The following is a 12,087-nucleotide window of genomic DNA, read 5'->3' on the forward strand; positions in this document are numbered from 1 at the left end:
ATGCTCGCCGGTTCCCTAGCCCGCCGTAGCGTCGCCACGCCGATCACCCCTGCCCGCCGCCGCAGTATCACGCCGCCGGTCACGCTCCGGTGACCAAACCGGAGCGGCGCCACCACCAGATGGTCCGCCTCTGTGAGCTCTTTCCAACGCGCCCCTGCACGCCCCCGCGGGAGCACCCTAGCGCCGGCGAACCCCGCCAATTGCCGCCGGCCAGATAGCCCCGTTGCCACGATGGCGATTTTGACTTGGTCAAGCCATCGTGGCAGCTGACTCGGCAATAGCCCCACCAGTCATTGACTGTGGGTGTGCTCTGTCCGGGTAGCTTTAGCTATTTTTTTAGTTTAAATTCAAATCCAATAATTGCTGAAACTTTGACAAATTGTATAAAATTCATATTAAGTCAGAAAAATATAAATGAGATATTAAAATTCTCAGAAAAGAAAACTCTATCCAATAAAAATATAAAATGAAATTTTTATTTTTAATAAAAATTTAATTATTTAGTACTTATTAAATAAGCCTTTTCTTTAATTCTAAATTGTATTAAAATTCAATAATTAGGAAAACCTTCTCAAATAAATAAAAACCAGTAAGAAAATAAAGAAAACATTAAAGCTATTTTTTATTGGTTATTTTGATAAATCTTTATTAGTGGTAATTTAAACCCTAATTAATAATTACCTTAAATATTAATTCATTAAAAATAATAAAATGCCAAATTCAACATTATTTTTATTACAAATTTATTAATAACTTCAATTTCCTTAATGGAGTTATTAATCATAGAATTAAATTGTAAATAGCAAACCCTAAATTCCACATGGAATGATGTTATAGCCCTATCATTTCATGTGACTCCTAAAAACCTAAATTAATTAGGAACCCTAGTTCTATTATTACATGTGAACCCTAACTTTCTTCTAACCTAAACCCAAGGTTAGAACAGTTGATCATGGTACTTTAATTCAAATCATAGAGCCACCATTAGCAACTAAAAGACATACCTATGTCCACATAAAATGTAGAACCTTATCACTAGCAATTTAGTATTCCATGTATGCATATCACTAAACCTAGTTGATCAAGTTGGATCAACCAAGTTTAAACCCTAGCTTCTACTGTCAAAACCATCATCCTTATTCATCCATGCTTAGCATCACACCATTGTGATGAATCCAAATAGCATCTAGGCTCAATATTTATCATTACATAACCAAATCCACTGAACACTACAAATACTTCATAATTATGAACCATCCTATTTAGGAGCCAATCATTCCTTACTTAGTGGATCAAATAGCAAAACCTAGACAACCTCAACCCTAATTGATATACTTCTTAATATTTAAGAAGTATGTTCTTCAAAAGTTATTCTTTTGAAGAAAATAAGGAATCATCACCAACCCTGCTTATAAGGACCTATAAATCCTAGCCAGCTATCACTAGCAAGATAAACCAATCTTGATAGCACCCATGTGGAATTAATTGCTTAAGATGCCTAGGCTTATCTGAACCTTACAAGCCCTAGGTGTCGATGAATCCAACGTTGTTGTGATCCATCTACTACTTACTCCAGCAACCAATTAGAACCATAGTCAACCATAGAACCCCATCACCCTAATTATCATACTTGTTCTTTATTTAAGAACATGTTCTTCAAAAGTTATTCTTTTAAAATATATGACAATTAATCATTAACCATGCCATATAGTACTAAAACTGACCACTGTTCTTTACTTGTTAACATTATGCCAATTATCATTCTTTGTGTGCTCAATCGATTATTATGTTTTATTATTGACCTGTTGATAATACCAAGTAATCACACCTGAATAAGAACCTTGTTTGTGAATCACTCTAAAAGTGCAACACACCCTAAACCAATCATTACCACTCACTAATCCTAAATCATCGGGGTTAGGTCACGCTTAGAGCGATTGCATCTCATACTTATGCATTATTGCATCCTTGCCAATCTTTTAAACATCGTCCTTATCGGACGATGATGCTATTTCAGAATTTGGAGTTATTGCGTATCGAAGACCTTGCTGCATAATCTTGCGGTCAAGAAAGGCAAGTTCATCACTTGCTCATGTCATTTGAGTATTTCTATCAAATTACTTGCAAAGTATTATGGTTATCACTATTGCATAAAAACCAAAACCACTACTTTCATAACTATGAATATGACTATGTGGTGGGCAATGGAACCATGGATTGTGTTGATATGGTGGAGGTTCCATTGCAAGGGTTAATATCCATCTAGGATTAAACAACAAATGTCGCCGATGATTCTTGTGTCGTAATACCCGTGTTAACCATAAGATCCGGAGTGGGACGGAGTAGTCAAAAGTGTTTCCACCTCTCGTACATCAACGGATGCGCTTACCGTAGACACTTGACCCGGGTTGGGCAAGCGGTGGGGTGGGGATCCCATTCTAATTCCCCACGGTAAGTGGTCTATGATGGGTTGCAGCTACCGGCGAAGGAGTTTGGTTAACGAGTCCCAAACCGTTGTCGTGGTCGGGGTCCATCCTTAATTGGTATAAGAGGACCGACGAGGACCCGGGGTCGGGGTATGCAACAAAGGGTGGGTGTGCGAGGTAGCGGAGGAACATGATTGGCTAGACCTTATACCGGGCCTCACACCAAAGGAAGTGTGGACGAGAACTTAAGCTCGGTTGGCACCAAGGTTAAGATCTCTTATGGTAAAGCAACACACCTCTCGCAGAGTGTAATGAATCGTGACTGTCACTCCTCGTTCCGGGATATGGAACTCGTGAACGCTGCCGGAAAGGAGCTCCATGAAGTTCTAGTAAACCGGTGAAGGCCGACGGACATAGTTCTTCCGAATAAAAGCAACCTTTTGGAAGAAATGGTTATGAAAACTTGCATTGGTATTAGACTTTCCGGTCTAATGCCGTAGCTAGTGCATTAAACACCTCTTTCCTATAATGAACTTGTTGAGTACGCTCGTACTCATCCCACTCTTAAATCCCCTGCTTAGATATGGAGGCCATGAAGGAGGATCTCCAGTACAACTCGAAGACCGAGGAGTCAACAACTACTTCAAGGAACGAAACTCCGTCGGAAGAGTCATATACCACATCCACCATGGAGAAAACCTAGATTAAGCGGTAGAAGGGAACTAGCTTCCTAAACCTAGCTCCTATTTAGCTAGAATCTATTCATAGCCTCGGTAGCTAGTTAAATACTCTACAAATAGAGTTCGTGTTAGGATTAGACTACGAGTCGTTCTTCCGGAGTTTATTTGCGGTTTTACCTCATTGTAAAGTAGGAGGTCTGTGTGGATCTTTTGTAAAGAGTTTGTGCTTGTAATTCTATAGACATGCCTTGGACCCGCATATGTTTCGTTGTACCACTCTGAGCGATATAATACGAGTGAAACGGTGTTTCATTGGTGTTATATCAGACTTGCATACTACACCATGCAGTGGTATGTCGGGTCACCACACTTGGTATCAGAGCAAATGCTTTGACCCTAGGATTAAAACCCTTTAAAGGAGACCTATAGGATTGGTAGTGTCTATAGGAAGTTGTCCTAGGTAAACCAAATATTTCTTATGACTTGAGATGGATATTCACTTGAGAATAATCCTGACACACTTGAGTCAACATTTCCTACCTATCCTTCCTAAGTGAAGTTAGTTAGCTAATGCAAAACATGTAGCACATCAATAAGTCCTTAAAATAATAGATGAGTAGATCACAGTTGGTATACAATACATGGTAGTCCAAAGAGAGGATACAACCATAAGGAAGATATCCTATTGGAAGATGTATACCAACATATGTTATTGTTAAGTACGAGTTATCCAAACCTGTAATAGGAGTAATATCAAGTGATGAAGATAATTAAGATACCCTAATAGAGAATGTAGACCAAGCTAAGTAATGAGTAAGTAAAATATCTAAACTTGTAAAACAATTGATAACAAGTGAGAACTATGAGTCATGTGAGGTAGCATAGACCATGATGAGTCAATCATGGGAGATAAGGAAGAGAGATATGAATAAAATATGATTACTTACATGGTAGAGTTGTTAATCATATGTGATTCACCTGAGAATCATTATGTGATGGAATAGAACATTATAAGTATTTTGGAGGAGTACAATAAGAAGCCAAGTGCTAAACAATAGTGTAAGAATTATGTTCCAAAAATATGGGAAGTGTGCCAAGCACATCATGTCCATAGTCTCGTGATAGTATAAACACTTGGAAGTATAAGAGATATATTTTCATAGTTATGTGTTTAGAGTAGCAATGTTAGAACCTAGACATATCATAGGAAATAGTCCTCAATAACACTTACATATGGTATAATACTTTGTTAGTACTTCCAAAGAAAATTAGGTTAACCACAACTATCCTAGACCACTTTGTTTCAAGTTTATCTCATTGCAAATGTGCAATTAAGGTAAAGGTTGAGACAAATAGTAGAATTCCCTATATTCGTGCTAAGTATCACGATATAAACCTATATTATGTGGTGTTCTATACTACACATCGAGCCCGATGTTTAGAGATGTCTTACTCAACAATCATATTCAGGCTTATGATGGTGTGTATTATAAACACAAAGCTGAATATTCTTGGATTTTATTGGATTTTCATTGTTTGACTAGATCCATACATGAAGTTTGACTTTGATATGCAAATGCATGTTGCTATATCAAGTCCTTACTTGGTGCTATAGATCTAGAGGGAAATGGTAAACGTGTGAGGAAGTGACGAATTCTGAAGATCTTAAAGACATGAGGAAGGTCCATCAGCAGAAAGAAGTAAAGTTGTGGGAAGCAACCACAATATTCAGAAGGAAGTACCAACCAAAACTCATGCTTTACCTCAACAGAGGAGTACTTTAGTACATAGGAAGCATGAAGGTGAGAAATATGATGACTGTGGAGTAGTAGAAGTAGAACCATAGTCATTATGGAAGAGGGAATGCATGGGAAATCACTTAGGATACTATATTCATAGTGTCGACCGAGTGGTTTTCTTGCAAAAATAAACCCTGAAGAAAGGAAGATGACCTATGAAACCATAACAGATATAAGAAGACCATAGTTGATATCAGAAGACCACAATTGGTATAATATCAATACTGCGAGATAAAGTAGAAGATGTCTCGTCTAGTTGATCAGAACCTATAATAGAATCCATTTTTAGATATCAAATAGCCACAGTTGGTATAATAACCACAGCTGGTATCAGTTGGTATTACAAATAGTCCACGATTTAATTAGTTGTAACAAAAGTATGTGAACAAATAAAAATTTTGTCAGCCAAATAGCTAGATCTATAAACATTTAGTCAAAGAATTCACATTGGATGTTCACAATTGAGTGGATACACCACCAAGTTTCTTCGCAAAACCTTAGAGGAATATAAATCATAAACTAGACCTAGACCAACTATTCTAATCATAAGTCCACTAGTTGGAAGAAAAGGAGTTAAAGACTATAAGAAAACTCTAAGGGGTAGAGTATAGATTGAGTTGGATGTACAATAACTCAATACTTTGAGCATAATAGAAGAAGAAGGTCTGAACTGAGAGAAAGTTTGATCTTATTTTCATAAGATTATTGAGCACTATTTTCAGAAGGATGTCAGACCAGAAGCCGAGGTTTATACCTCGAGGAAGTAAGGATTGGACTATAACTTGAGAAAGGGGGAAATATTTACTCAGAAGTACGAAATCTCAAGTAAGTTAAGCTTAATGAAGTTGGAAGAAGGAAATATAGGAGACCAAATAAAGCTCAAGAAGACCAAAGACCTAAGGAGATTGACTATACCAAAACTAAAGTCCATTTGAAAGATTCCTTTCATGGAACCTAAATAACCAAAATAGTTTTAGGTATCACCTATAAACCATGATTGGATGGACTAAATTAGTCTAATCCATTCTTAGGAATAAACCATCACGACCATTTCCATGGCAAGTACCTTACTAAGTCCCAATATTGAAGTTTTGGTAGTAAGGAAAAAACAAAGACCTATTTTATCAAATAGGAGAATGTTATCCAATTAGTCCTCAATAAAGACTGCCAGGACAAGAAGTCCCAATCATTGAATCTTCAAAGAGAAAGGAAACAAGCTTATAGAGTTGGAAGAGATCAAGGAATCAAAGTAAGAGCCATGGTTCAGAGACGGGTATTATTTGATTCCAGAGAAAAATCATAGAACTTGAGTAAGAACTAATGTTCGGAGACAAACCCTAATGGATTCCAGGAAGAATCTGGACAAGGGATATATTCAATTATATCAAGTGAGATCAATATGGAGTTCGAGAAAAGTCGTAGTCTGCACAAGTCAGAACCACACTTCGGAAACGTGAGAGAGTTCAAACTTCGAGGACGAAGTTTAGTTTAAGGGGTAGAGACTGTAATATCCCAGGTAATGGGGTTACAAAAATAGAGGAAACAGATGTGTGCATTGCATTCATGCATAGAAAATGCTGGGAATTTTCGCGCTTTAAAGTAAAACGATCACAATGAATCGAAGTTTCACTTGACCTTGGTGGAACTGAAGTAGCTCATCAAGTCAAGCGCTATAAACCTCAATGTGACCTTGCTTCAACCTTGTTTTGGGTAGAGATAATTTGATCTAAAGGATTAGATCAAATGGAATTAATAATCAACACCAACAATTCATTCAAGCATCAATTGCTTGATTTTATAAAATAATATATTATGGTAAACCTTGTCATAACTTATGAACACCAATTCAATTGCAAATCAAGTAACAATAAAATGGAGAAACCATCCTTGACTTATCTTCTCCATGTACAAAACTAAACCTTGATCTTACCATGAACCTCATGGTATTTATTCTACCTTAATCTTAGAAACAAGACAAGGAGATCAACTTTCAAAATATATATCCTTATCTAATCTATCTTATTATACACCAAACCTAGAGAGGTGAGAGATCTATAATGATTGTTAGAGAGGTAATAACCAACCTTAAGCTAAACCTTGGATATATATCCAAGTATTCAAACCTCATCTCAAGAACACAACCTTGGAATATTATTCAAGACATTCCCAATTGAGAGAGACTATTCATATCAATTCTAGTTTTATCTATTTATGAATAAAAGACAACCATTGAACTAGAGTATTAGGAGTACATCATAACCTAGAATCAGCTATTCCTGTATGAGAGAACTCAAGCTATGGTGTTATTCTCAAGATAGTTGAGTCAACACTTAAATTTGTGAGAAGGACCCATTCCATATACCTGATGATTAAATCATCATTGTTTAAGAAGAACCCTAACAGAATATCTCAGATATTCTCCTGGGATATAATCCATTGAGACAACCATGACCATGTCCACCCAAGAAATGATAAGTGAGATATTGTACTCTAGTTGATCAAGACAATACTTGATCATGGAAGTGAGAAACCTATTTAATGAGAGATACATTAGGAAGTCCAACCTTGATCATTATAAATTGGGTGATGATCATAAACCCTAAGAATTTGAGGTAGAGATATTAAGCACAAGTTGATCATGCCTAATCCATGATCATGCTCTTGAAGTATGTGAGGATAAGTTAAACCCTAATAGGATAAGCAGATATCATTAGCCACATGAAATTATAAGGAGATCAATAATAAGCAACACTAGACTTAGATCCCAACCTTAACTTGTGAACCACTTGGTGATCACAGGTATAATTCTACCACATTTACATTCCACCTATTCTTCACCTAAGAACCACATGAAAACCTCTAGAGTCAAACTCTATATTTTATATGGTGAGAGATCATTCATTCATATAACCAAAGTTAACTATAAAAAGAACCATAACTATTTTAATTACTTTCTTAATAGATTAAGGATATAAAGGAAGTTAATAGAAATAAGATAGAATCAATTCTCAAATCATTAGTAATTAAAGGAGAACAGAAATAATTAAGCAAGTAATCATATTACCTTGGTTAGGGGAGAATAAACCCTAGCAAGTGCAATATGATGTCATCTCATCTCTACAACCTAGAATTAAATCTCAACCTTAGTTTATGTATCACTATTGTGATCATAATATAAAGCTAGGCCCTAATTGAGAATTCAAACCAATTGCCATTAGGAGAATGTGATGAGAACCCTAGAATTGCTCATTAGCTAAATCCTATGCTTCACTAATTAAACCCAAGCAACCTCTAGTGCTTAAACTCACAATTAAATCCATGTGTGGTGATCAACCACTTATCTCTCGTAAATAAAGCCCAACCTTGAGGAGAGTAATGCATACTCTAGGATTTTTAAGTTATATTTAAAATATAGTACTAATACTAACCGTGAATTTGGGTTATAATCAAAACCTACAAAAACCTAAGAAAATGTTGCTTACATGAAATGCCAGTGATTAAGTCCTCAAATGAAAACCAAGACATAGTAACAATCCTTGAAATACTTTGAGATGAAAGTATCAACTTTCATAATTCTAAACGAGAATTGATTGCATAATAAAAAGTGAATTAAAGTAAAAAAAATATAAATTCATGACCATATAAGTATTTAAATTCAAGTTCCAATAATAATCATTAAATAAATGATATAATACCCATATTAACATTCTAATACACCCCTCAGGTATCTGCAGTATCTTGTACAAACCTTTGTATGATTCAAATATACAAGACCTGCAAATTAGAAAGGAAATCTAAATTTGAATTTGAAAACAGAATTATTAAACAGATATTTTAAAGAGAAAAGAAGAGAGGAGGATTTACCTTACCGGCGAAGCGAGCCACCGCAGCCCACACGAAGCCCAACGGCCACCACGTCGACCTAGCCCGAGCCATCGCCCAGCCCAAACATATCCCTTCGCCGGATATTTCACGAACAGAGGGAGTCATCGTCTTCCTCCGTTACGGCAAGCGGCTTCGTCTGTCGAGCTCTCCTCGCTCGGTCGCGCCAAGATACTCGCCGCCGTTCTCTGGCGTCTATAAAGCTCAACGCGCCACCGCCGGATGAACCCTAACCCTAAATTCCCCATTTTCTTCTCCTTCTCTGCAAATGCATCGAAACCCTAGCTCACAGTAGCCTCCTTGCCCCGGTGATTCCGACGACCCCGAGCTCCGCAGAGACGCCCACGAGCTTCGCCTCGCCTTCAGCAACCTCCTGGTCAACGTGCAGTTACTGGGGAGCCCGGATTTCTTCCAATCGCGCCACCGTTCCGCTGCCGGTCAATGAAGCTCGCCGTCGATTTGGAGCACCGCAAGTCTCGCCGTCAAGCCCTACAGACTCATGGTGAGCCCCTCTACCGCATAGCATGCTCGCCTGGTTCCCTAGCCCGCCGTAGCGTCGCCACGCCGATCACCCCTGCCCGCCGCCGCAGTATCACGCCGCCGGTCACGCTCCGGTGACCAAACCGGAGCGGCGCCACCACCAGATGGTCCGCCTCTGTGAGCTCTTTCCAACGCGCCCCTGCACGCCCCCGCGGGAGCACCCTAGCGCCGGCGAACCCCGCCAATTGCCGCCGGCCAGTAGCCCCGTTGCCACGATGGCGATTTTGACTTGGTCAAGCCATCGTGGCAGCTGACCTGGCAGTAGCCCCACCAGTCATTGACTGTGGGTGTGCTCTGTCCGGGTAGCTTTAGCTATTTTTTTAGTTTAAATTCAAATCCAATAATTGCTGAAACTTTGACAAATTGTATAAAATTCATATTAAGTCAAAAAATATAAATGAGATATTAAAATTCTGAGAAAAGAAAACTCTATCCAATAAAAATATAAAATGAAATTTTTATTTTTAATAAAAATTTAATTATTTAGTACTTATTAAATAAGCCTTTTCTTTAATTCTAAATTGTATTAAAATTCAATAATTAGGAAAACCTTCTCAAATAAATAAAAACCAGTAAGAAAATAAAGAAAACATTAAAGCTATTTTTATTGGTTATTTTGATAAATCTTTATTAGTGGTAATTTAAACCCTAATTAATAATTACCTTAAATATTAATTCATTAAAAATAATAAAATGCCAAATTCAACATTATTTTTATTACAAATTTATTAATAACTTCAATTTCCTTAATGGAGTTATTAATCATAGAATTAAATTGTAAATAGCAAACCCTAAATTCCACATGGAATGATGTTATAGCCCTATCATTTCATGTGACTCCTAAAAACCTAAATTAATTAGGAACCCTAGTTCTATTATTACATGTGAACCCTAACTTTCTTCTAACCTAAACCCAAGGTTAGAACAGGTTGATCATGGTACTTTAATTCAAATCATAGAGCCACCATTAGCAACTAAAAGACATACCTATGTCCACATAAAATGTAGAACCTTATCACTAGCAATTTAGTATTCCATGTATGCATATCACTAAACCTAGTTGATCAAGTTGGATCAACCAAGTTTAAACCCTAGCTTCTACTTGTCAAAACCATCATCCTTATTCATCCATGCTTAGCATCACACCATTGTGATGAATCCAAATAGCATCTAGGCTCAATATTTATCATTACATAACCAAATCCACTGAACACTACAAATACTTCATAATTATGAACCATCCTATTTAGGAGCCAATCATTCCTTACTTAGTGGATCAAATAGCAAAACCTAGACAACCTCAACCCTAATTGATATACTTCTTAATATTTAAGAAGTATGTTCTTCAAAAGTTATTCTTTTGAAGAAAATAAGGAATCATCACCAACCCTGCTTATAAGGACCTATAAATCCTAGCCGGCTATCACTAGCAAGATAAACCAATCTTGATAGCACCCATGTGGAATTAATTGCTTAAGATGCCTAGGCTTATCTGAACCTTACAAGCCCTAGGTGTCGATGAATCCAACGTTGTTGTGATCCATCTACTACTTACTCCAGCAACCAATTAGAACCATAGTCAACCATAGAACCCCATCACCCTAATTATCATACTTGTTCTTTATTTAAGAACATGTTCTTCAAAAGTTATTCTTTTAAAATATATGACAATTAATCATTAACCATGCCATATAGTACTAAAACCGACCACTTGTTCTTTACTTGTTAACATTATGCCAATTATCATTCTTTGTGTGCTCAATCGATTATTATGTTTTATTATTGACTTGTTGATAATACCAAGTAATCACACACTGAATAAGAACCTTGTTTGTGAATCACTCTAAAAGTGCAACACACCCTAAACCAATCATTACCACTCACTAATCCTAAATCATCGGGGTTAGGTCACGCTTAGAGCGATTGCATCTCATACTTATGCATTATTGCATCCTTGCCAATCTTTTAAACATCGTCCTTATCGGACGATGATGCTATTTCAGAATTTGGAGTTATTGCGCACCGAAGACCTTGCCTGCATAATCTTGCAGTCAAGAAAGGCAAGTTCATCACTTGCTCATGTCATTTGAGTATTTCTATCAAATTACTTGCAAAGTATTATTGTAGGATAACGTTGCATAGAAAACAAAAAATTTCCTACCGCGAACACGCAATCCAAGCCAAGATGCAATCTAGAAGACGGTAGTAACGAGGGGGTATCGAGTCTCACCCTTGAAGAGATTCCAAAGCCTACAAGATGAGGCTCTTGTTGCTGCGGTAGACGTTCATCGGCCGCTTGCAAAAGCGCGTAGAAGATCTTGATCACGATCGGTTCCGGCGCCACGAACGGGCAGCACCTCCGTACTCGGTCACACGTTCGGTTGTTGATGAAGACGACGTCCACCTCCCCGTTCCGGCGGGCAGCGGAAGTAGTAGCTCCTCTTGAATCCGACGGCACGACGGCGTGGTGTCGGTGGTGGTGGAGAAGTCCGGCGGAGCTTCGCTAAGCGTGCGGGAAGTGGAGGAGCGGGGCGGCTAGGGTTTGGGGAGAGGGGGCGCCGGCCACTATGGGGTGCGGCCACCTTGGTGGTGTTTGAGGTGGCCGGCCCCTCCCCCTTGGCCCTCATTATATAGGTGGAACCCCAAGTGTTGGTCTCCAAGTCTTCGAATAAGACCCGAACCAAAAACCTTCCATGGGAGGGGAAACCTAGCCAAGCTAGGACTCCCACCAAGGTGGGAGTTCCACCTCCCATATGGGGG

This window comes from Lolium rigidum, chromosome 4 (genome assembly GCF_022539505.1).
Source record: "Lolium rigidum isolate FL_2022 chromosome 4, APGP_CSIRO_Lrig_0.1, whole genome shotgun sequence".
NCBI classification, from domain to species: domain Eukaryota; kingdom Viridiplantae; phylum Streptophyta; class Magnoliopsida; order Poales; family Poaceae; genus Lolium; species Lolium rigidum.